The sequence below is a fragment of the Anolis sagrei genome, chromosome 1 (assembly GCF_037176765.1).
Source record: "Anolis sagrei isolate rAnoSag1 chromosome 1, rAnoSag1.mat, whole genome shotgun sequence".
Taxonomy (NCBI): Eukaryota; Metazoa; Chordata; class Lepidosauria; order Squamata; family Dactyloidae; genus Anolis; species Anolis sagrei.
In genome coordinates this window covers 195,923,705-195,950,895 of record NC_090021.1, presented here as the reverse complement: position 1 = coordinate 195,950,895, position 27,191 = coordinate 195,923,705, and the positions used below count along the sequence as shown (strand labels likewise).

The 27,191-nt window shown below is 40.5% G+C and overlaps 1 protein-coding gene across 7 annotated transcripts in view; it reads left to right on the top strand.

The window, feature by feature from the left end:
• The window catches only part of B3GALT1 (beta-1,3-galactosyltransferase 1), a 391,634-nt gene that overhangs the window by 308,721 nt on the left and 55,722 nt on the right, over positions 1-27,191 (top strand). The window lies entirely within an intron of this gene.

Genomic DNA, 27,191 nt, shown 5'->3' with positions numbered 1-27,191 from the left:
AGTATCTCTAGTACTCAGCAGAACTGTCCAATCTAACTGTATCTGGAAAGGATACAGGATGTTCAAGATAAGCAAGAAATTCTGCTGAAAATCAAATTACTTCTCATTAAACACAATGGCCCACACAATTACTTTCCATGGATATATTTTACTAGGACATAATAGTCCCACCTTGCCAGTGTTTCTACATACAGTAATTGCTTATGGGTATGTCTATGGAACAAGAAAAAGATTACATGCCTCCAACTTTTACTAATGAGGGGAATTACGCCTTAAATACTTTGAAAAGCTTACCAAATGTGTTTTAATAAGTAAGAAAAAGGGCATGGTAAATTTGGAGGGCTTCTTTCTGTCTAAGCCAGTTTAATGGTATGAAGTAAACTTCTACATAAGCTTAGAATGATAGGTTCCTGGGCTTAATTCCTTTGGAAATAATGGTGACAGACAATGCTCATCCGCCATCCCATTGTGATCTCATTTCATATTTATGAAGGTAATAAGTCATCACACCAGACAGGAGAGCCTTCGGGTAGGGCTAGCTCAGGGATGAATTAATGCAGGGGAGTTAATCCAATGTAAGTAGCTCAAAACCATCGAGATGTCCTTGCCACTGGCTTTGGAAGCCATTTCACCCACAGAATTAAGTTTCAAGAAGTCATATTAAGAAAGACATAGAATATTACTCATGGGTTCATACAGGGATTTCAATATACTCATCTTACTTTCTTGAATCCCATAGGGTTTGGATGGTTACCAAAATAGAAGAGCCCATTACTGCAGAATATGCCACTTGAGGATTCTGGTCTTCAGCCCTAGAGACCTAATATTCTCAAAATAGCACATAAATTATTCTCAGATATGTTCTTGCTGGCAGGTCACCTGAGGCAAGAGAGTGGATTTTGCTCTGCTCATGATAGCAATCAACTTCCTTTGATGGTTCTAGCAGTTGCTGGACAAATCAGATTGAGCATGCCTTAGCTGGACTCCCTAAACCCAAAATACTCCCAAATCCAAAATTGTCCGCATGGGTGGCTGAGATAGTAGCATCTTTGCTTTCTAAACATTCAATCTACACAAGCTTTTTTCACGCACAAAATTAGTAATTAATATCCCCTTACATGCACATATGCACATAGTAAAGGTGAAGGTTTACCCTGATATCAAGTCTAGTCGTGTCTGGCTCTGGGGGATGGTGCTCATCTCCATTTCTAAACCATAGAGCTGGCATTGTCTGTAGACACCTCCAAGATCGTGTGGCTAGCATAACTGCATGGAGCGCCGTTACCTTCCTGCAGAAGTGGTACCTATTTGTGTGTGTGTGTGTGTGTGTGTCAGGAGTGACTTGAGAAACTGCAAGTCGCGTCTGGTGTGAGACAGAGGGAGCTCATCCGCACTCTCCCTGGATTCAAACCTCTGACCTGTCGGTCTTCAGTCCTGTTGACACAAGGGTTTAACCCATTGCACCACCGGAAGCTCCTAGCGGCACCTATTGATCTATTCCCTTCGGGGTGGGAAGGGCAGCATATAAATGTCGTAAATAAATAATAAATAAATAAATACTCACATTTGCATGTTTTTGAACTGCTAGGTTGGCAGAAGATGGGAGGGAGCTCATCCCGCTCCCTGGATTCGAACCGCCAACCTTTCAGTCAGCAAGTTCAGCGGCTTAGCAGTTTAACCCATTGCACCACCAGGGAGCCCATATGCACATACAGGTATGTTAAAATCTGAAATCCAAAACACTTGAGGAGCCAAAATCTTCAGAAATATAGGGGGTGGGGTTGTAAAACAGTTGTTAGGTGACTGTTTTATGGAAAATTGGTAGACACTATCTCTTTCTTGAAGATACACTTGGAGATAACACTTGGAGATACAAACTAATGCTACACCACAAGAAGAAGAGTGCAGAAGTCCCAGTCATCATAGAGGAAGAAGGCTTCCCCCCCCCCCCGCCCCAAATGGAACAAGATTCCATTGCTAATATTGTTTGCCCATCCAATCCAGATCCCAAATTGTGTGCACATTCCCTGAAAACAACGGTCTGAGATGGTGCCATATGCATCTCATGCAGAAGACTTACCGCATCTAAAAGTGTATAATCTTTAATGTCTAACAATATTCTTTGTTGTTTAAAGAAAAACATGGAAATATTTCTCTGACCAATGAATGAATGCAGCCAGGAAACCTCACAATATATGAATGCAGTCATATATGCTACTCAGTTATTTCACTTAGCTTGCAAAAAATCTTCCAAGCTCCGCTAATAATAGCTATTACTCAGACTATTGATCAACAGTGCGATCCTGAAAGCACTTCACTGAGACTAAAGCCCACTGAGTTCAGTTGGGCTTTTTAGTAGCTGCCTATATGGTCTTACTGGAAGTTTTTAGCACTGAGCATAACAAGCATCTAAAGCAACTGAAATGAACCCACGGATTTACTTACATGCTCACCTTTCGTAAATGTGGCACGCCAACTCTCAGTCTGACACACAATTTTCTTCCTTCTGTTTGATAGTATCTGGAGAGCAGAAGAATTTAACATCAAAAGAAGGAAAATAACAGTGTTCCCTTATGGAGGCGTGGGAGGGGGGCTTTGATATTAGAATGAAATACCAATATGGTGATTGGCTTTCCGTTTGTGCAGGACTGTTGAGGATTTGAGCTGATGAAGTTTGATTGTCAGAGCTTGACCTTGTTATTTCTTTTCAAAGTGTAATACAATTAACTAAATGACAATGTACCTCAACATATGTCTCACTCACAAGGTTGCTGTCAAATTAAACTGGGATGATGCAAACAATTTTGCTGCTTCTGAAGTCAGAAATGTTTAGAACTCAGGTTTTTCCCAGAAGTCGTCTACATTCTGCATCAGTGCTGTCACTCAAGTCTGTAGCTGTTATTATTTATCTGGAGATAATCAGATCCCTGGAAGCTAGAGCTCTGTCCATCTGTTGGGAAACATATTTGTATTTAAAGATTTGTCACACATATAGGTTTTCCTCCATTTAATAATGATTACTATAAAATAATCCACAAAATGCGTAATCTTTGTCACAAGGCATTGTGAGAACTAGAGATGCTAATACATATCCATGTTTTCAGGATGCTATTTTGTGAAGCCCAACCATTTGAGAATTCATGGCACATTGAACCATGTATCCCTTTCTTTGTGCCAGCACAATTTAACACAATATCTGAAAATCAAGTGCTGACAATTCTGGATGTTGAGACTATGGTTTCCAAGATATTGGGGTGGGGGGAGGGAGTAGAAAATGAAGATGGAGCCAACACATAAATGATGTAAACACGATCTATGAACATGCTAATTAGTAGAAAGTGTTCATTAGTCTGGAATATGCCTTTGGCATTATGGGAACCTGCCAAAAGTGAAAGATTCCTCCATGTCTGCTAATAGCACAATAACATGTGTTATGATAGTCTTCTGTGGGTATATATGAACAAAGGTCTTTAGATTTCCTTTTCTACTGAATTTGTGTCCCACCCATCCTCAGAAGAGGATCAGCACTCTCCCCCTGCCTATTTACTGCTCACATCATACAAGATTTCCATTTCAGATACTGGATTCTGCATTTGTAAGGCAGTTGTAGTGGGACGTAATGTGCACAACGTCTTATCCCTGGGGCAGCCTTATCAATTAGGCACTTTGGGCACAATGCCTAGGGAATATAGAGATTTTAGGACCTCATCATCATCGTCATCATCTTTATCTGTATTCCACCCTATCTCTGCAAGAGGACTCAGGACGCATTCCAACAAAAAAAAATGGCAAACATTCAATGCCATAATACATTCATCAAAACAAATACAAATAACAAACCAACTAGGCTTTCATGGCTGGAATCACTGGGTTGTTGTGAGTTTTCTGGGCTGTGTGGCCATGTTCCCAAAGCATTCTCTCCTGCATCCTCAGAGGTTGTGAGGTCACAACCCAAAAATTAAATAATAACATAGCCTATCACATAACATAATCTAACATCTAACCTAAACACATTAAAGACATTAAACATAAATTTATATAATTTATGAAATACTTGAAAACATAAAACAAATTACAGGAACTGAGAAGAAAAACAAAAAGTCAAGATAGATATTTTCAACTTCTTGTTTTTAATAGATTTGCATGTTTCAAGATCCATAGAGATTGAAAGGGCATTTTAGAAATAATATCTCTCTGTCCCTAGAGGTGCATTGGAGTGAGGTGGAAAGTCGAATATAAGAGTGCTGAGAGGCTAACAGTGGTTCTCAACCTGTAGGTCCCCAGATGTTTTGGCCTACAGCTCCCAGAAATCCCAGCCAGTTTACCAGCTGTTAATATTTCGGGGGGTTGAAGGCCAAAACATCTGGGGACCCACAGGTTGAGAACCACTGAGCTATGAAAACCTTAATATGGCCATACTTATCCCTTCTTAATAGAGCCAGTGCTGGTCTTTTCTGTATCATGGAAGTATTGAAACTCTGTTAAGAACTGCCATTCAACACTTTTGGTGTAATCTTCATCCAACTCCACTTTATGCTTTTTTCCTTCTTTTCGGCTTTTTAACATTATATATGAGTGCGAATATGGATGCACACTTTTTTGTTCCTTGCTTTGACTGGCTGTTTTAGAAAGAACCCCAGTTTGGATATTTAAAGTATATAATCGTAGGTACTATATAATAGTAGGTGATTCAAATATAAAATATAAACAGAAGCTATTCAAATGAATTTATAAAATCCAGAGCTCGAACCTTATGGATTGTACTTCTATGAGGACTATAGCAACCAGCCCTTTAAAAAATTCTCAACTTATAAATGTAAAAAGTCTCTTTATTTAACTCTTTTGAAAAATAACAAAAAGCTTTTAAAATAACTTTATAAAAACTATATCAAGCATTAACTAGACCAGGCTTTCAAAACCTCAGACATAATAATTTTTTTTATACTCCTAGCAGGCATGTGAACACTATAGCTACATTTACTTAATGAAATTGCCTCTGCAAATGCAATTGTATCAAACACTTAAAAGATACACTGTAGGGCATCAGAAGGATCTACATGGCTTTGGGGGCCATATGTGACCCACTTTATATTATAGGACCTCCTTCTAATATCAGTCCTGCCCAATGTTCCAGCATCTCACCCCAAGGTTGGGATAGAGCTAAAGCAAAACACAGTAATGCATTGGTTGTGAATGATGTAAGTGATTCAAAATCCTTTCTGCTTCTTGCTTTGTTAATGCTAAGTTTCTTTTTTGCAGGGCTGGATTCAGACCTTTCAAGACTCTAATCATTTGAAAGGTTTTGGTGCCCCCATATGTGTCTAATTCAAAATAAAAACAATAATAAACAATTAAAATAAAATGTTGTTTTTCAAAATAAAGCAAAACTCATAGTATGATTGGAAATAATGTTTATTTCTGTACATTTACACTTTATATCTCCTACTTTTTCTAACTGCAAAGTATTTTGTTCTAGTGGAGTCTAGTGCTTAGATATAGGGAAGTCATGCTACCCCTCAATTTTGCCTCAGTCAGACCACACCTTGAATACTGTGGAATACTGTGTCCAATTGGAGATGTTAACAAGCTGGAATGTGACCAGAGGAGAGTGGCTAAAATGATCAAGGACCTGGAGAACAAGCCATATGAGGAGCGGCTTCAAGAGTTGGGCATGTTTAACCCAACTCTTGGAACGAGCTTCCAAGTGAGATAAGATTAGCTTAATCCCTCCTGGCTTTAAGGAAGAAATTGAAATCGTGGTTTTGGGACCAGGCTTTTGGACAGCAGACTTAATTAGCACTTTGGTTGGAAATTGACTGGAATGGCATGACAGCTGATGATATTGTTTATTGTTTTAATTAATGCTTTATGTACTATTTTTAATTAATGCTTTATATATTTTAATGGTTGTTGTATTATTGTAATTATTTGTAGTGGCATCGAATCACTGCCAAAATGTAAGCCGCCCTGAGTCCCCCTTCAGGGGTAAAGAAGAGAAATACTGGAAATAAAATAAATAAATTTAGCCTGCAGAGGAGAAAGCTGAGAGGTGACATGATGAGGGCCATGTATAAATATGTAAGAAGAAGTCATAGGGAGGAGGGAGCAGGCTTGTTTTCTGCTGCCCTAGAGACTAGGATGTGGAACAATGGCTTCAAACTACAGGAAAAGAGATTCCACCTGAACATGAGTAAGATCTTCCTCACTGTGAGAGCTGTTCAGCAGTGGAACTCTCTGCCCTGGAGTGTGGTGGAAGCTCCTTCTTTGGGGGCTTTTAAGCAGAGGCTGGATGGCCATCTGTCGGGGGTGCTTTGAATGCGATTTTCCTGCTTCTTGGCAGAATGGGGTTGGACTGGATGGCCCACGAGGTATTTTCCAACTCTATGATTCTATGATTCTGCTGGTTAGGGGATTGTGTGTGTTGTAGCCCAAGTTTTGGTGTTAAGAGTGCTCATCCCAGTTCAGCAACATTCATGTATGAGCAGAGTTCCTTCTTCAGTTTTTGCACTTGCTGTTTTTGAAATAATGTGAATCACTTCCAACACCTTGCATTGTGTGTAGGTAGCTTTGTCATATACATCAGAGATCTAGTACCTGCCAGTGAAAAGCTGTTAAATTGACAGTTTTATTTATACCAGTTAATTTTTGAAAAAAAAGTAAGCAATATAAGATGAAGTCTATTTCATTTTCAAATCAGTCAGGAATTGTTTAGCTGGGATGTTAAAAAGTAATAATAAGCTGTCAGTTTGTCCTCTCTCATGTGAGTATTTCCTGGTGGGTCTATGGGAGCCATCGATTTTGAGAAGAATCAGGCAAATCTCAAAAGTCTGTCCAGATAAGAATGGCAGACCTGCGATGCTGCATAAAGATGTGGGTGGATTGGGAATGGTTTATGACAGATCATACTGGGAAGGAAGAAGAGCGAAGTTCACTTCTGAATGTGCATCCAGAGTTTACAGTATGGCAGATTCCAAATGCAGAATTTGTCTGAGAGTTACAACAATTGGAGGCAGCTATGTGCAAAGCAGTACCCATGACAAATGCCCTCCGTACCCAGCAGGGTGTTGTGTTTCAGTCACAGCTTGCATGGCCATTTTGCCAAGTATGGCAGGTGAAATGTATCTGGTTGCTAAGCTACTTTGTGGCATATTCTCCACTGGAGGTAATTAGAGAGTGTTTCCTGTGGCAGTCAAAGAAGCAAATTCTGCTTCCTTCAAAATCTCCAGAGTGACATATTAAGTCAGAACTAGCTTGATGTACAGGCGCTGTAGCAGAATGCATGGAGCAGATGCAGAAGAAGAGAGAAACCCATCTGTAGAAAGTTTATTTACTTTTTTTTTTTTTTTTTTTTTTTGCTGGTTGCATGGAGAATAAGAGTATAGCACAGTTCTATAGATGCCTTTGACCCCATGCTAGGAGTCCTTCATCAACAGGAAGCTGCAGCAGCTCACTTTTGATGTCTTTTCCAGCCATCTTGTCTCAGGAATTGCTGGCCTTGTTAACTGTATGTACTTGCCCTGGGCATTTCACCGTTTTGAAAGGTCACCTGGAATATCTCAGACTGCAGACCAACCCTGCCTATCTAGACTAGACAGAAAAGAATACAAAAGATCTTCAACCAAATTGACTCTGTCTATCTGATGGTTTTGTGTGTTTCTCAACTTTAGCTTACTAACCTTTATCCCCAGTTTTAGTGCTCACATTTGGTCTCAGTGCCTGGCTCACCTGTGGCAGGTAGGCTTAGCTCTGACAACACAAGAAGTCTGGGAGCCATGTTCCTCAATGACCTGGCAGGTGTCATATCTAGAATTTACAAACTGGTTGGCTTGGGTAGATGAAATATTCTCCAAATATTTTCTATTTTGAATATATTCAGAGAAACAAATAGTACTGATCTAATTACTGAGTGAATGGGAGAGCAGACTTTATTCACTCCTTCCTCTTTCCTTCCATCTTTCTGCAAGCAATAGAACAGGACAGGAGGGAAGAGGGGGACCAGAGGAAAGTGGGGGAAAGCGTCCTTAAGAGTGGGGACATGACCTACCCCGGCAAGATCCATCTTTGGGGATAGCCAGCCATCCCACAACATTTCCCCATTCTCTTCCAGCTTTCCCCCTCTTAGAATCATAGAAACATAGAGTTGGAAGAGACCTCATGGGCCATCCAGTCCAACCCCTTGCCAAGAAGCAGGAAAATTGCATTCAAAGCATCCCTGACAGATGGCCATCCAGCGTCTGTTTAAAAGCTTCTAAAGAAGGAGCCTCCACCACACTTCGGGGCAGAGAGTTCCACTGCTGAACGGCTCTCACAGTCAGGAAGTTCTTCCTAATGTTCAGATGGAATCTCCTCTCTTGTAGTCTCCAGGGCAACAGAAAACAAGCTTGCTCCCTTCTCCCTATGACTTCCTCTCACATATTTATACATGGCTATCATGTCTCCTCTCAGTCTTCTCTTCTTCAGGCTAAATATGCCCAGCTCTTTAAGCCGCTCTTCATAGGGCTTGTTCTCCAGACCCTTGGTCATTTTAGTCGCCCTCCTCTGGACACATTCCAGCTTGTCAATATCTCTCTTCAATTGTGGTGCCCAGAATTGGACACAGTGTTCCAGGTGTGGTCTAACCAAGGCAGAATAGAGCGGTAGCATGACTTCCTGCCTCTGTCATAAATCAGGAATCAGAACAACATCTGACTCCTGAAAACAGACTCCTCTGATTGTCTTCTCATGCTGGTGAACTCACAGTCACCAGAAGTGGCTGTGCGTCCCTTTGTGGGACTCTTTTATGAAAGTGTGAGAAGATGGTCAGAAAACAGGGTAAATTTAGATAAGATCGCTAATCTTTCCAGTGCATAGCCTTGCCATTCTTAAAATGCCTTCTGTTAAGAGGAGGAGAAGAAAAGAGAACCTGCATATATTGCTGTTTATTCAACATTGCCATCACAGACCTGCCTGTTTGCAGCAGAGTCTTTTGCTTGACTTCTGTAATGGCAAGGAAGTTACATGCCTCACTGTACTGATATTTATTGTGAACAGCAAAACCTGCTGTTTAAACAAGCAGGACTCATGGAGTGTGTAATCTCAAACTCTTGCTTATGATTGTCCTAGTACGGTTACAGAAAATGAGAAGATTTCCCTCCTAACTCCCCCCCCCCCCCCCCCCCACTCCTGCACTAAAATAATAGTTTCTGAATGCAGGCTGGAAAAGCTCATTTGCAGTGCATGAGGGTGAAAAGCAGCAGGGAACTGAGAGCCAGAGAACATATTGTGATGCAGAGAAACACTCAGCACAGTACAGTAAAGCTCTCAAACAACTGTCTGTTGCTGTCAGTGAGCTGTCTTATATTGGATGGGACGTTTGGTCTTCTGTGTGCACATTTGTAGCTTTGAGTTGTCTGTTGACTCATGGCAACCCCATGAATTTCATAGTATTTTCTTAGATAGGGAATACTCAAAGGCAGTCTTTGCCTGTTCCTTCCTCTGAAACAGAGCCTAATGTTCATTGATTCATCAGATGGGATCTAGATTTGGTCTTCCAGCATAGTCTGGGTTTAGCTCTCCGGGTTACACAGAAAGAGGGCAAAAACAGACTAGGTATTGCCACCCCTCTTTTCTGTACTCCTGAAAACCTCTCTTGTCTTCAAGGTTTATTTAGATACTCAGTTTCAGGACTCAAAATCAGAGGAAGATATAATTGAGAAATATATGGTGATTGTCTGGAAAACCAGAGCCGGTTCTTGACCCTGAATTGGTCACTAGGGATCAGGAACCTGAAGAACTGCAGCCCACATGAACATCATTACAGCGTCCTAAGAAAGGGGTCCTTAAACTTTTAAAGCAGAGGCCTGGTTCATGGTGCCTCAGACTGTTTGGGGAGTGGGGGGGGGGGGGGTGGCTATAATTTTTAACCAACATAAACTTACCAGAATTTCAATGGGAAGTGTGGGCCTCCTTTTGGCTGATGAGATAGTCAAGTTAATTAAGATTGTTGTTGTTGTGTGCTTTCAAGTTGCTTCAGACTTAGGGGGATCCTGAATCTAAAGTTTATGGCAGGGGGCAGGTAAATTACCTTGGAGGGCTGCATCTAGCCCAAAGGCCTTAGTTTGGTGACCCTTGATGTAAGGCAGTGGTTCTCAACTGTGGGTCCCCAGGTGTTTTGGCCTACAACTCCCTGAAATCCCAGCCAGTTTACCAGCTGTTAGGATTTCTGGGAGTTGAAGGCCAAAACATCTGGGGATCCACAGGTTGAGAACATTGGTCTAAGGAATCAACTACCATCCATTCTACTACATTTGGCCAAGGAGAGAGAAAGGAAGAGGAGCTTTTATCTTTAGATCCCTTCTTCAGACAAAGGGATGGAGTTTAGTGCAGTTCACCTACAGCTTCCGTTGATTTTTTTTTTCAAATTTACAACACAAAGTTACTTTATCGATGTCTTCTAGGGACATGTCAGAAAAAGCCACTTGCTAATGAAAAAAAAAAAAGGAGAAAACTATTGAATTATTGTCCTGTGAAAGTAACTGGAAAATTATTCCCTCCCCCCTCCCCAAAAAAAGCAGTAACCAGCTATAATGGATTGAGGACACAGTTTGGCAAAATATTCAGAGATTACTAGAAACTTGCACTGGACCCCAGAAGAGAAAGTGACAATAAAACCATGCACAGTAAGCCATTTAAAAGAGATTGGCACATTCCTCTTACTCTTCACTTCCAGTCCCAATCATCTAACTAAATGAAGTGTGAAATAAAGCTCTGCTTAAATCATTAGACAGTGCCAAAGCCCTTTCCTCAAAAGTCTCCTGAGCCTTTGTCATTTTCAATCCAAGCCAGGCTCTCCCAGAAAAGCCTTTCTGAAAAAATCTGCTGCTCTAAATTACTAGTAATGTGCTTTAATAATATGGAATTGCCTGTTCACTTAAAGCTTTTTCACCCTAGCTCAGGATATGTGCAGTCATTGTGGAGTTGTACTTTCATATTTATGCCCTGATGCGATTTGTACCCATGTTGTGATGGGCATCCCACTGTTGCATCCTAATCAACGCCCCATCTATTACATCGCTGCACTCCCACTCTCTTGCAAAGATATCTGAACCTTTGTGCTGTTATTTTGTGGTGGTATAGTTTGCTACCAGAGAAATATAAATGGCTTTCAGAAGGTAGTGTTCCACCACATCTCCTTCCATCACTTCCCCAAGCCCACATTTTATCTTCTGCAACAAACATGCCTTGGATAACACATCCAGTGTCTAACCTGCTGGCGAGTGGGGACATGGCAAAGAAGTGTACAGGACAGAAACAAGGTATCCTTCATTGTTTCTTTGTTTCAAAAGGAATGTACCAGAAATTGTGGCATCCATGCATGAGAACTGACTGTGGTGATTCTCTACCAGAAAGATATTGATAGGATCATTTCTGTGTTTCTGGTCATCACATCACATCACAAAAGCTTGAACATGATACAAAACCTACTTGCTTAGAATAATGAGTAAACAAGCAAGATGCATAAGGAGGGATTGTCTGCTTTCAATCATGCCGGCCATTTTAATATGGTGAATAATGACAACATTTGTGACACTGCACCCATCTGCCTCATGATGGACTTTGCTAAATTAAAGATTGGCTTCTATGAATTAGGGCCATGCTGCGCCATCTTCATAATATAACAGTGGTAGTTTGAAATGAATAACATAGATCAAATTGCTAATTGGATTCACACACCATGGACACCAGCCTTTAATGTTAGGCTTCACTGAGCAACAAACAGCAGCATTTGTTTTGTTCCTAATGTCCCTGTGTATTCCCAGGAATATTGAAGTTAATCAGTGCAGTCAGTATAAACAGGAGTGGCAATCTTTGAAAGTAAAGGCTGAGCACCTAATTTTCCACCATCAACCATATCTACTTCATATCTGGAACACTTTTGTTCTGCTGCATATTTATAAGCTGGCTTTTTTTTCTGACATTGGGGTAGATATCCTCATGACCACAAGATGTTTCAGACTGTAACATCATTGAGGATGGTGCTATTATTGGTCTCTGATCATGACAGATGTATGTATTTCCTTCACTATATCTGGGAAGTGCAAGAAAGAGGGTACTGGTATACATACGACCCTAGTTGTGTGCTTCCTATAGGCCTTTGGTTGGTTTTTGTTCAAACAGAATGGTAGATTTATAGTTTGGTGCAATATAGTTTTCCTACTGTTATAACTTCTAGAAGGAGGATTATGGAAGCTGTAGACCCAAGGATGTGGAAGGCACTAATAAGTCAAGCCCTATGAGGACTGTATCAATGTCTGGTAGAGTCCCCTTATTTGCACATTTTTTAACAGAAGCTGGATGGCCATCTGTCAGGTGTCCTGCATAGCAACAGGATGGACTGGATGGGCATTGTGGTCTCTTCCAATACTATGATATCGAGATTGCCTATCCTTGCCACTGGTAATTCTTACTAGCACAATGCCATAGTTTATATACAAAGCAGTACTGTGCAGAAGAATGTATGGGGTGCTCTATAGCACTTGAGCCTTAAAGCTCCCTAGGTGCTCTTGGGTGATTCTTTATATATCCATTTATTTATCTCCTCCCAATTAAATAAATGCATGGAGAAACTCAGGGACATGGTTTTTTTTCTATTTAAGCTACTGACACCAATTGTGTGTGCTAAGCATCACGAAAGAGAAATAATGGGAACAGGTATATGATGTGCAAATCATGTAAACTTTTAGGGAAAGCTAGAGAAAGCTAGTGTGTGTTACTAGTTGAAAATATTTAGTTGCTGCTCAACATCCATTTGAGCTGGAGAACTACTTGAAGGAGATACTGGTAAAGTATACACTTCAACTCATCCTTTACAGCAAAGATGGGAAATGTGCAGCTCTCCAGATATTGTTGGACTATAATTCTCACCCTTGGCATCCTTCACCCTTGGCAATGTTGACTAGAACGCATAGAAATGGCTAACCCACCTAATCTGAAGGGTTGAATTATTACCACTCTTTATTATAGAAATTCTCTGGGACATCCATTTAGCCACTACTCCCACCATGCCTCTGGGTTGGCACCTGGGTAAAACTGGACTGCAGGACTGTTTATGAACAACAGCTATGTCTTTGTGTGATATGTGATTTTGTGCTTTATTTAATAATGTTTAATGCTTTATCAGGGGAGGGTCAATTTTGATGTTTTAGCCTATTTTTATTGATGGCATTGAATTTTTGCCAACACTATGAACTGGCCTAAGTCCCCTTCAAGGTTGAGAACGGCCACATACAAATACCACAAATAAATAAATAACTGGTGTCTTATTAAAGGAAATGCTGGTTTGTGTACCACTCTGTGGAAATAATAAAGCTGGACCCAGATGTATGCAAAAAGTTTTATCAACCCAAATTGGGGAGAAAAGCTTGTCTTGAAAATGAGGACAACTTTGGGAAGGAGGGATTCTGGAAAGATTCAAAACATTCTGCTTTTTGCATTGATCCATTTTCTTTCTTTCTACATTGGTGCTGCTGCTAGTGGAGCACCCATCTGGCAGTCACTATTCTACTTTTCCCAAAGGCCCAGATGTAGTTTTGCTCCTGAGAGAATAATGGCTGTTTGAGGAAATTTGCCACAGCCAATACTAGAGAGGACATCACCAGTGATGCTCATACTAAAACAAAATAATGGACCACTGCCACCACAAATGGGAACAGCTATAAACCTTTTGGACATGGACAATACTTCTCCTGAAGAATTGCCATGTTGTAAATGGACTGCCAAATTGGCTAGAGGGCACTTTTTTAGTCAGAGTTGTCTGAATCCTTTGCTCAAAGTCTTTCTTGTTCTGTCACTCAAGACCCCCTTCAATTTGAAGGATCACTCACTGTATGTCCTCCAAGTTACCTATAGTTTAATTTCATAGACTTTTCTTAGGCAAGGAGGTGGTTTCACCAGTTCCTTCCTCTGACATAGTGAATAAATCCTGGAAAATTCTGCAACCAGAGTATGTTCTGCATTACTGAGCGGAATCCTAGGTATTCTTATTCACATTCAGTGGGAATATAATGCTAGTTGTTGACTCCTTGTAAAAGCATTCCTATGCACATTGGCTAATTTTTTTGTCAATTTCATTTTATATACGTCCCATAACTGTAACTGCGAGCAACTCTTTAAACGGTCATCAAATCCTCTTATGACATCTGAACAAGATAGAACTTCTGACATCCATATGGAAAGAACATGTTTCACATTTTGCACATTAAAGTTTTGTTAATTAAGCAAGACTTCCCAGCTTTCTAATTTTGGAAATGTTTTCCTTCTCATCTGACTGTATTCAAGGAGTTCTTTCAGTATTTGGGGAATTCTGAACTCCAGCACCTGGGGAAAATGTTTCAGTAAAGGCTCACAAGCTGATATGTGTCACTTTTCACACAAACAGAATTCAAAATGGATAGCAACAGTATTTATCTATCAGTTGTGATTTTGGCTGGGGAAGATAACTGTTGGTTTGCAAAGGCATTACATTCACTACTGCTTGTAGCTGAATGAAACGTGGCATACTTTTCTGGAGGTTTGATCATGCGGATCAGGATTGCTTTTACAACCGTTCAATGTGTATGGCATCCTGTAAGCTTACATAAAAAAACCTACACTGCAGTCTAAAGCATAATTTTTCTCCCTATCCACCCAAAAAGCCATGAAAAATGGGAGATTAAATAAAAATAGTGATTGGGATAAAAATCGTTTCCCTTGAAAAATAAAGACCAAAATTCTTTTGGGCAATTTTGAATATGTAACCTTAAGTTACACATTTGTAACTGCTACATATTCTTGATCTATACATAGTCACCAGTTTAACAGCCATGTAGGAACCCTGAAAGACCCTGAAACTTCACTTACCAGTAAGTAGCCATTCAAGATGAAAGGTCTCCATTCCCCTGTAGATCAAAAAGTGGCTTCCTGGTGTTCTCATTCCCTGATGCAAGGGATTTCTAACAATAGTCCTTTTTTCTCTGTTGCACCAGAGATCACTCATTGGAGGGATAATATATATGTTCATGCAAGATTCCAACTAAATATTTTTATGTATTCATAGCTTGTCTTTTACCAGTGCCAGTTGATTTCGACTGTTATCATTTCTATTTGTTTTTTTAATATGGTCTTATTTTTGTATTTGATAATTTGGCTGCCATGATTTAGTTTATGGCTACATTCTAATTAATAGTTCCAACTAGAGTGGATCTAACAAATCAGTGGGAATTTGCTGAATCAAGTATATAATTGCTTATATGTGTTCCATTGATTTAATCAAACTACTCTAGTTGAGATTAACTATTGGATTAATGCTATAAATATAGTATTCACAAGGTGTTTGCATCTTGCGTTGCAGTACCATCATTGTACCAAGAGGCATGTCACCATAGTAGACTCAACATTCATGATAAGTGGGATTCCTAAAAAGCTAGTTGCCTAAATCATCTAGAAATGTTGTGTGTTCAGGTGTGAGATATGCTTCACATGAAGGTCTGTCCTCCCCACCCCACCCCATCACCAGTCTGGCACAAATATTTTGATACAAAATAGATCACAGCCTTGTTTGCATACAGCTGTAGACAAGAGTTGGCCTCACATGGGTAAGGATCCAGGCATGAACCAACCCAGCTGTTGACTGATGAGTCTGCAGATCCATCCCTGTGCTGGCTCCCAGACAATGACATGTGAGGATCCTACTGGGCAACTCAATACATTTATTTCTCAGGGTATGTGTGCAAGCATTGGCCCCTTCCCCTGCTGGACAGGACTGACCTTAGACCACACACTCAAGTTCCCTGATAGGACCTCCTACACAACCAGTCTGAGGAAGCAGTGCAATACTATGGTTATTCTCACCACATGAATTGACTGTTTAGATCAGGGGTCCTCAAACTTTTTAAACAGAAGGCCAGGTCACAGTTCCTCAAACTGTTGGAGGGCTGGAATATAATTTGAAGAAAACATGAATAAATTCCTATGTACACTGCACATATCTTACTTGTAGTGCAAAAATACTTAAAAACAATACAGTAATTCAAATAAAGAACAATTTTAACAAATATGAACTTATTAGTATTTCAATGGGAAGTGTGGGCCTGCTTTTGGCTGATGAGATAGGATTGTTGTTGTTGTTGTGTGCTTTCAATTCATTTCAGACTTTGGTTGACCCTGAGAGAGGTACGGGCAAATGAACTTGGAGAGTTGTATCCAGCCCTTGGTCCTTCGTTTGAGGGACCCCGGTTTAGATAGATGAATCCCCATAGCCACTGCAGTATGTCCACTACAAAAATGCACTTGATATACACTTGATTTTGAAATATACTTCATAAATACCCACTGTTTCTATTATAAGGTTGTGGGGTAGAGGGGGTTGTAGCCCTTCTAGTCAAAGTTGGTACCACAGTTTTAACAATTTCTTCTCCATTAACACTAGCATCACAATACAGTATTGTCAAGAATTTGTCCACTATCCCCACCTCACTTAGAAATTAGGACTGGATTATGTATTATCTTGAGCATCCAAATTCTTCCCTATTGCTGTTGTCTTCAAGTCATTTCTTATTTATGGTGACTCTAAAAGAAACATATCACAGAGTTTTCTTGGAAGAATGTATTCAGAGAGGGGTTCTCCTTGCCTTTCTCCAAGTTTGAGAGTGTGACTTGCCCAAGGTCACCCATTGAGCTTCCATGGCCAAACTGAGATTTGAACCCTTGTCTCCCAGTGTCCTAGTCCAGCACTTAAATCACTACACCAGTTGTTACCTCCTCTGTGGCTAATCCCAATTGGGTCTCTCCACATGCTTTAGCTTCTAGTCATATAACTATCCCCCATATCATCCAGAATTTCATAGTTGTCACTTTAGCTATCACATAGTGACCACAGCTCAGTAGCAAAGACTATGAAATTCCTAACACAGGGCATGAGGCTAAACTATAGGAGATGTGAATTCAGTTTCAATCTGGATAATGGGAAGAATCCACACCCACTCCATTTGTAGGGGAAAGAGCTAAAGCTCAGAGACAACCACATTGCATCCAAATATCCAAGGTTCAGTTCTCACTACTTATTACCTAGCAAAGCTGGGTCTCTAGTTTGACAATCAGAAGACCTAGGCTATATGAACTAGTGGTATTCAGATCTCAGATGATCAGACCAATTTCTGTCAGGGACTCTGAGAAGCCACCATCAGTACTAAATGATAGCAGGTTAGATAGACTCAACGTAAACAAAGTTCCTTCCATTTCTAACTCAGGTCTGAAGAACTGAGTGGTTGGGTAGAAGGAGGTGGGGTTGAACTGAAAGGAAGAAAAGAACCCTAAAATCAATATCCTGACCAAGATGGTAATCTTTCCATGACTAAGCAACATAGAGGAATTGGGTATCATATGGTAGTACGCTATGAACTCTGTATCTCCATGCTTTCATTTATCCTCACCTGATAATATTTGCCCTCTCTGGGCATTTTCTACACCCTTCAGCACAGGTTCTGGTATTCTACAGCCAGAAGTCTTCCATTTTAATGGGGTTCACTAATACCCACTGTTACAAGCATCCAGGTTTAGTCAGGAAATGCATCTCCCATAGATACTATAACTTTTCCTTTTTTTAATACCTGCAGGCTAGAGTTATCTTGAGAATGGGTAGACAACCACCCACATTGATCTCCTTGGTCAGGGAACTGATACAATGACTTTATAATTAAGTGGAATGAGTGTGAGCCAAGCTTTGTGGGTTCTGTTTTTCACTAACTGCCATCAATCCATAACAAAAAAGTCAAATAAATTTGAATGATGTTGGGAAATCACAACCTAATTACTAGTATTACAGCGGCAAGGAAACAGAGAGGGTAAATTCATCAAATAAATTATTCATTGTGAATTATTTCCTTCACTCTAGCCATTATTAGTATGATATACGTTGATGAAGTCCTGATTTAGCAGCTTTTTGGCGCATTATAAGAATGTCAATTTTAATTATTTATGTAGTCATTTCTTACATTGGGACTATTCATGCCTTGTATAATATATTACAGGTGCACTTACCCACCATTAATGAACTAAGTGTTTGGCAAAGGCAAACAAAAGAGGTATTGTTATGGAAGAATGGGAAACAAGGGAAGAGCAGTTAATGCTCCACTTTGGTTGTTTGCATATACTTTCAGCTAACCTGCCATTTTAAGATTAGTACTTGGTTTGACTGTCCCTGAATGTCAGTCACTCTTGTCCGCAACAGCCCATAAAATCCATGAACTGGATAAGTGCGGCTTTGGGAACACACATGAGGTGCTTCACATTTCAGGTCTTGAATAGTCCTTTTGATTGCCTCATATATATTGATCAAGGCTACTGGAGAATGAAGACATAGGCAAAGGGTTGGGTTTACAACGGGAGGTGGTAGTATAATTCACTTTTAAAGAACGGGAAGAGAAGTTTAGAAGCTGTATGGCTTTTATGGCTGCAGTGTGGCTTAACTAGTCTGAAATGAAATCACCTCAGTGGCTTCAAGGGTACTCAGAATTAGGAATAGATGAATCAGCCTCTTTGCAGTCCATGTGATTTTCACACATTCCTTCATAAGCAAATTTAGACCTATTTGTATATGAAAGTGTGCATTATTTTCTACAATGTGCATTTTAACCTAAAATACCCTTTTCTTTGTATTTTGACCTAGAATATACACGTTATACATATTGCATACTGAGAACTATATTGCAGAATACTTATTCATGAATTACTCTGTAGTCTGGCAAATTCTGATCAGATCAGTTCTTTTAAAAATACAAATCAAATGGAGTCCTTGGTATTCCTTTCTTGACATAGGGTACATCTACATTGTAGAACTGATGCAGTTTGACTTTGCTTCAATTGCTATGACTATGCTATGGAATCATGGGAGATGTAGTTTTACAAGGTCTTTAGCCTTCACTGGTGCCTCATCCAGGATTCCGCAGCATTGAACCATGACAATTAAAGTGGTATCACATTGCATTGATTCTACAATGACGATGCATGCTTCGTCACCATCTGAGGTCAGCATGCTTCCATGTCCAACTAATCATTCTATCATAAGGATTTGCCAAAAAAAAAAAAAGACAACTGTTTTGGCTTTTGTGGGGTTTACACTGTGACAGAGAAGATGCCTGCAAATACCCTAAGTCTGTGAAGAGACTCCCTGAAAAAAACATTGTGAAACCTTTCATGCCACATCTAGAGTGTCCATATGATTCCAGTATTCTTCATTTTACTGGCTGTAAATATTCAATTGAATCAAAATGCCTCATTAGTTTTTGCCCTAGCAGGAACTTCTCTCCATTCATCTTAAAAGTTCTCAGTAGCCATACTTCTGTACCCTTTACTTAAAGATCTAAACACAGTCTAATTTCACAATACGGCTCCGGCCCAGTGTACCTGTCCAAACGTATCTCCTTCTATGTCCCACCTCGGAGTTTAAGATCTTCTGGGGAGGCCCTGCTCTCAGCCCCACCTTTATCACAAGTGAGACTGGTGGGGATGAGGGACAGGGCCTTCTCAGTGGTGGCCCCTCACCTGTGGAATTCACTCCCTGGGGAAATTAGGTCATCGACATCCCTCCTTTCCTTCAGAAGGAAGTTGAAAACATGGATATGGGACCAGGCCTTTGGGTAATCTGGCAGACTGACAAGGTAATGACGACCAGAGTTGGAAAGGATTATGATAATGCTTAATGTACTTACGGATTTTTAGAACTCGGTGAATGTTAGCCACTAGATTGGCTTTTCTTTTAGTTGTAATAATAATAATAATAAAAACAACAACAACAACAACAACACTTTATTTGTACCCCGCTACCATCTCCCCAAGGGACTCGATGTGGCTTACATGAGGCCGAGCCCAAACACAACAATACAAGCAATAATAACAACAATACAAGCAATTAAAAAACATAAACAATAAAATACACAATATTATCAAAAGACAACACACAATTAAAAACAGTGGGAAGGCCAAATGTAGAGTTAAAATTGGAAATAATGCTGGGACATGGACGAAAGGTGATACTGGTGTTTGTGGAAAAGCATACGAGCAGACCTAAAGAAATGTAAAGTGCTTTGGAGGACAAAGTGCTATGGGATCAATTATTGTATTAATTGATTGTTTTTAACTATTTGTGATTACTGCTGCTATGTATTTTACTTGTTGAATTGTTGGCATCGAATTGTGCCGGTTGTAAGCCGCCCTGAGAAACCCCTAGGGGGTTGAGAAGGGCAGGGTAGAAGTACTCGAAATAAATCAATAAATAAAAACAGTTTGGAGAAATCATTTGACAAGCCCAAGGGAAGTATTTTCTTCCAGACCATATTGATAAAATGTCTTCTTACATTTTCCCACATAAACAAAGGCACAGGTAAAAAGCAGTGTCCTAGACACCATTCTTCAAATCACAGTATATTTCATAGCCAGATTTCACTTGGGGACTTGTGTCTTCACAGTAAATGTATGCCTGCAGTAATAGAATTGGGTGATTTCACAAGGTCCATAATCAGTGAGATATTTCTGTTAGGTTATTGTGTAGAAAAACCAGAAAAGTGACCATTGTACATCAATTCCTGTGCAATTTGGGACACTGGCAAGGGAATATAGATGCATATTAGTAAAGTCTGATGTATATTGAGACATTCTTAGCAATTCAGTGGCAGGTTTTCATAGCATTTTTGCTATGTAGCTAAGTATGCATAAAGCTGCACAGCACTAACAAATATTGAGTTCTGGTACATTCTCTTAAGAATTAATGTAAAGAATGAGAGAGTATAGCTGGAATTGTATTGATGATATGTGCTTATGTCACTGTTACTGTTAGTATACTTTGTGATGTGTACCTTCCCCTTGGAAGGCAGTTTGTAAGGGCTTCCAGGTACACTTTCAGAAGAATTTACTGTTGGTTGAGGCTCAGGTGATGCTTGGCCTGTGTTTCTGCAGCAGGAAAAAGGAGATGAGGTTGCCTCCCAAATTTCCATGTAGTCACTGGAAACTAGGGAAGATAGCATCTTCTGTCCACATCAAGAATTGTTGCCAAATGTTACCTGAATACAGGTTGTGGCAGAATGTTCCAGAACTCAAAAGCAGCTTTCCTGCACAAGTGAAGTGTTATGCTCTACCCATACAATGTAGGATCCTGTCTTGGATAGGGAAAGTAGACTTCTATCCAGTCAAGACCAATACATTTTTTCCCTAGGGTAGAGGACATAATAATACTTCCTCTCTGTTTGATGTACATAAGCTATCTGGGCTGGTTGCTGAATCTCCCTTCCACTCTGATGATGGGCTGCTGTCCTCCACCACATCAGAGACAGCCGGCTAGTTTAGGGTCTTGGGAAAGGCTCTGTGCTATAGACAACTGTGCCTTACAACAAAGAGAATGAGCAACAAAGTCCAGGAGCAACAACAAAGAAGCTGCCATCTTTGCTTCTGTGCAAACAACATCAAAACAAGATGCTTTGAAGAAAAACCAAATGAATGCATATTTGTGACATTTTCTTTTGAAATGATATCCACTTTTGGCATGATGTATTGGCCACTTTCTCCCTAAATCCCCTAAAGGCACCAAATCCCATCTGATCTCAGAAGCTAAACAGGTTTGGTTAGTGCTTAAAAATGAAGGCACCAGGGAATGTTAGGTGCTGTAGACTGTATTTCAGAGGAGAGCAACGGCAAACCACCTCTGAATACTTCTTGCCTAAGAAAACCCTGTGGAATTCATGAAGTCACCATATGTCAAGAGATAACTTAGAGGCACATGCTTTACTTTACTTTATTGGACACTTTATAAAATGCATCTGGGACATCAACATACATTTTTATTCCCATGGCTCTCATTATTTTACTCACTATTAAACTATTCCTAGAGGAGTAAGGAAATTGTGCCGTTCTATATATATTTCCAGCTTACTGTTCTCATAATATCTAACCATTGGCCATGCTGGTTGGCACAGTTGAGCACAGGCCTCTAACAACATCTGGAAGGACACATGTTCACCCCCCCCCCCCAAATTGAGTGGGGTCAAGTCTTAGAAAAACTACATATCAGTTGTGTCTTTTGGGCACTGCAGGCAGTGGAGTGATAACGGCATGCTGCGGATTGGTCTGAACATCAGAAAAGCTGTCCAAGGACTGAACCCCATTCTCGATTATGGCTTTAGCACTTTGGATGGCTTCTTTAACATTTGGACTAAAACCCAGAGGTGATTTGCTATCTCACTGGCTCCAGGCCCCCCAGATTGCCACTGCCATATCTGTTACTTTTGGATGCTCATTATGCTATGGCCCTGAAGTTTCCATTTTACAGTGCTTAAAGGCAAGCAAAATTTGAATTTGGCCATAAAGAAGAAGAACTGAGCAATGTTACATTTTGAGGTACAGCGGTATTCTCAGGAACACTAATCAGCCTCAAAATGCTACAACTTTTGAGCAATCAAAGGTATTTCATAAATAATGCAGGCCCATTCCATCTTATTTGATAACTTATGCAGAAGACTGAATAAAGTTTGACATGCAATTGCAAATTGCCTTGGGACTTAATGAGCTACTGTTCAGATTGGCAGCCTATAAGATTTACATGACAGACCTTTTAAAATAACAGCATGAAGGTTTGCTAGTTCATACCTATACCAATATTTTCCTCTAAGTTCCAATGTGTCCAACTGCAACTTTGAACTCCTCTTTTAGATCGAAATACAATGTGGACACACATGGATTGTTCACAGTGTGTGTAGCTCATGACCTTTTTCCCTTGCCAGTTATGCTGGCATGTTGTGGAACAACTGGGTAAATACTGACATGTTGCTGTGATTACTACATCTCCTGTGGATAGTGCATCCAAATAGATCATTTCTTCCTATTTACTGAAAGAGGCTGCATGAATCCATTGTATCATCCTCAGATTTTAAGATGCTATATGCTTTAATATGCAAACAGTCTTAAGCTTGTGTTGTCAAAGGCTTTCGTGGCTGGAATCACTGGGTTGCTGTGAGCTTTCCAGGCTGTATGGCCATGTTCCAGAAGCATTCTCTCCTGACATTTCACCCACATCTGTGGCAGGCATCCTCAGAGGTTGTGAGCTCTTAAGTTTGATTTTAGGTACTGGCAGTTGACAAACATTTAGTGTGGCAGTGCACATGACATTTAGAGGGAATAACACATATTGCATGATCATGCAAACAAGTAATGTGTACTTTTGAAACATAAATAATTGTCATGGAGCAGCAAGAAAAATCCAAATAATGGAGAAGGTTTAACACTGTTGTCTGTGTGGTCCTCAACACACACACACACAAACCAGGCAAGTGATACAAATGACAAAATAGAAGTACTGTATATGTTCAATTTGGGTCAAGAAAATAGTAAGAAAATGCTTCATCTTCACTGCATGTGATGGTCCCAATCCTGCTCTTCAATGGCTATTTACATACAATGGTATTCTACATCAACTACTTAGTTACAAATGCTGATTAATATCTCCTCCCCAAGCCCACCTTTAACAGTCAGCATATGCATTGAGCAAAGGACGGCTGTTTAGCTTCCAATCAAGGTGAGTGAAACTGTTATGAGGAAATAATAATAATAATAATAACAACAACAACAACAACAACAACAATGCTTTATTTGTATCCTGCCTTATCCCCCGGAGGGGACTCAGAGCAGATTCCAGTATATATATAAACACAGGGAAAAATGCAATGCCTTTGAAACACACAATTAAACTCCAATACACAGACAAATGCAAAGGCTTCCCCTTTCATTTCTGGCTCTGGAGACAGTGCTCATCTCTGGCCCTGGAGAAAGTACTCATCTCCATTTCCAAGCTGAGTAGCCTGCATTGTCCCTAGAGACCCCCTGGTCACGTAGCCAGCATGACTTTGTGGGGCACCCTTTTACGTTCCCGCCAAGGCAGTACGTGTTGATTTACCCACATTTGGATGTTTTTGAATTGCTATGTTGGCAAGAGCTAGGGTTGATAGCAGGAGCTCACTCCGTCTCATGGATTCAAACTGCCAACCTTCAGGTTAGAAAGTTCAGCAGTTCAACAGTTTAACCCGTTGCACCACCACAGGAATTGTGACAGGGGTCCTGCTTCTGGTTATCACACCCTCACTTACTGGTGAAAAAGGGGTGAAAGAATAATCCTCCTTGCATCCTGATTAGCAGCTGAATGGGCCTCTTTCATTCAATGCAGATGCTGGCTGTTAAGGTGTGCTGGGGGAATTTACAAGTGTATCACAATTGTGGTTGCATAGTCTTACTGAATATGGAGCAGTTCCGGATTCATAACTATAGGTTGTGACTCAGTTACTACTATACAAAATCCCAGCAATTTTCAAGCACAGGCACGTTCAATTATTAACATGCAACTAATATCACACTTAAAATGAGTGTTTGTAATTTGATTCCAAGTTACTGTAGTTGTGACAAAGGCAAATGATGTGTTGGAGATCTGCGGGAAAAGAACTAAAAATATCATAATATCTTTATAAAACTTCATGGTGTGACCATGCATGGATGATTGCCTGCTATTCTGGTCATCACATCTCAGTAAAGTCATATGTTGCAGAACTAGTAAAAGTACAAAAAGAGCAAAGGAAATTATTTAAGTCAATTCTCTTCCTGCAAGAGAAAGTTATTCTGTTCAAAACTTTTTAGTTTGGGGAGAGAGAAAGGCGAGTGAGTGGGCAGCTGAGAGAGGTGCATATAATTACGCCTGATGTAGAGAAAGCAGACAGAAAGACATTTTTCTTCTTTTCTCATAACACTAGAGCCCAGGGCCATCCACTGAAAATGAATAGTGCTTTAAGTTCATGGGAGAAAAACAAGGAAAACATTCCTTTGCACAGTTAAACTGTATATTTATTACTATAAGATGAAGTGGAGGCCACGGTAGATGGCTTAAAGGGGGAACTAGACAAATGAATGGTAGATAAGGCCATCAGTAACTGCTAATCATGATGTCTATAGGCGATTTCAGATCCACATCAAATTTAGAATGTTCTTAATTGTAACTGTAAGGTGCAGTAACGTCTGAGCTGCCTTTTCCCGTCCTTTGGACATTTCAATGGCCATTGTAAGAAACAGGATGCTAGCCTAGTTAATCCTGTGATCTCAATGAACAGGGTTCACGTTATGTCCTTTTAAAAACAGATATCTTATGTGATACCCCTGCATTAGGCCTCTGTATACATCTTCCATGGGAAAAATCGTACTTACAAACCAGCACAATTATTTGCTATGGCTTTGCTACAGACATCAAGTATGCAAGGTGCTTAGCAAGGGCATCCTGGCTATTTTGGGTAAAGGCAACACTTCCCACACAAGCCACTCTGTACTTACAAATCACCCTTTAGGACATATAAGGGCATACTTGTACCAGATGAAGAGTGAAAAATCTCCTGGCCATTTTGCCAGGACAATGCACTTTGTCAGTGACAGGAAGTCTTAGCGATTTATACACATTTTGGTCCTATACAGGGAAAATTCGTGGAAGAGTGATACAGTCTTACATTTAAACCCTTGTGCTGGCAAGGTCTGAAGATCGCAGGTTCGGATCCAGGGAGAGCACAGATGAGCTCCCTCAGTCAGCTCCAGCTCCCCATGTGGGGACAAGAGAGAAGCCTCCCACTAGAATGGCAAAAACATCAAACATCCAAGCGTCCCCTGGGCAACATCACTGCAGATGGTCAGTTCTCTCACACCAGAAATGACTTGCAGTTTCTCAAGTCGCTCTTGATATGGGGGGAAAAAATGAAAAATAAGAAAAGCCTAAACATTACATTAACTGTATTAGGGAATTAATTCTAACCAATGCCAAATCATTGACACACGTTTTCTGTGTATTTTTGTATCCATCTCCTCTGTTCTATCCTTTCTATCACCCATGTGCCTTCTCCACTGTTTCAGGGGCCTCCAGGGATTCTCTTGCTGTGTTCCTTCCCTTTGTGTTGCTCTCTTCCACCACACCTCGTTTCCCTCCCATGGTCTTTCCCTCCAGTCAGGCATGTAGCCGGGGGGGGGGGGGCTTGAGGGGCTTCAGCCCCCCCCCCCCCGAAATTCTCATGGTGGTTCACGAAAAGGCCTTACTGGTGCATTATTTAAACTTATGTTTATTCATATCATGATCTGATCACCATACTCAATATATCCCATATGCATGGGGGTATTGGGGTAATGATACCAAAGGTTTGCTAGGCTAGACCCTCTTTCACTCAGTCTCAGCCCCCCCCCCGAAACTCAGCCCCCCTTGAAACCCCCTCTGAAAATCCCCCCCCCCCCCCCGAAACGAAATCCTGGCTACGGGCCTGCCTCCAGTCCCTTTACTCTGCAGCTCCCTTTGCTGCTCACATCTCTGCATTGTGAGGAGGGGTCCATTCACTATTTCTTCTTGTGCCTCCAATCCATGTTCTCTGTCTGCCCACAGCATCTTCCATCTACTGTAGCAACCAACCACCATGAAGTGTAACACTTAGACAAGCTCAAGATAGAAGTCATGGCAAGGGGTGAAGGTCATTATAGCTAATTAAATGCCAGCACAACCCTACTCTTAAAATGATCTCAAATGTATACTAAGTTTACTTTGCAGAAACGCACTTTATTTTCTGACTTAGGACCTCATCACATGAGAGGATGAATCCATTTAATGCTACCTCCTGCAGAATTCTGGGGTTTGTAGTTTAGGGAGGAGCCTTTAACAGCCTCACTAAGCTACAAACCTCAGAATTCTGCAGGAGGCGGAAACCGGATTTAAAGTGGATTCATTCTCTAGTGTGATAAAGTAAATTATATTTTCCACCAAAAATGTGCTATAATATTATTAAGCTTAACACAGCATGATCCACAATGAGGTCACATGTTGTGGGACAGCAGTTTCACCCTTTCTTTCAACCATTTCCCTCCAATGCGGGACAATTGTATGTGCCGGATCACCTATCCTTACTCTCCGAACTATCCCACTGAACTCAATGGCAGTAAAGGACGCTGTCCCACTGCAAGTGTTGATGTACATTTCAAGTGCCATTCTGATTTACTTGAGTGCATGTGATAGGGTGAGCGGAAATGTCCTTTTTTCTTTGCCTCAGACATCAAAATGTCTTTGGAAAGTCCTATCCCTTTGTGCATTGCAGCAGGAGTTAGGCTTCAGATTGGAAAGCATACTCTGC